Raw genomic sequence first — 391 nt, 5'->3', positions numbered from 1 at the left:
TGACCTTTTAAATTGGTTCATCTAATATAATTATATTTTCCATAGTCCTGCATAACTACCATTTTGAGAGCTCTTTATTCTTTATCCAGGACCATACAGCAACTTCTCTTGTCTTCTGGATTATGGTCTTTTTTAATTTTCTATATGGTATGTCTGGAGGTATTAGAATATTTCAAGTTTGTAAAACTGGAAAATATTTTACTTTTAGTTTTCAAAGCTATGTTTGCTAAGTATAAAATTTAATGAAGATAGATTTTTTTCAGTCCTTTGAATGAATAAGTCTAGTTTCTTAATTAGAATTCTACTTTGAGAATTCTAATTATATGAATATAAGTTTCTTGACTTTGGTGCTGAGTGAACTATTATAAGACTGATTTGTAAACTCTTCTTC

This window comes from Octodon degus, unplaced genomic scaffold (genome assembly GCF_000260255.1).
Source record: "Octodon degus isolate 3935 unplaced genomic scaffold, OctDeg1.0 scaffold00236, whole genome shotgun sequence".
In the NCBI taxonomy this organism is placed as follows: Eukaryota; Metazoa; Chordata; class Mammalia; order Rodentia; family Octodontidae; genus Octodon; species Octodon degus.
This window is presented reverse-complemented; position numbering follows the sequence as displayed.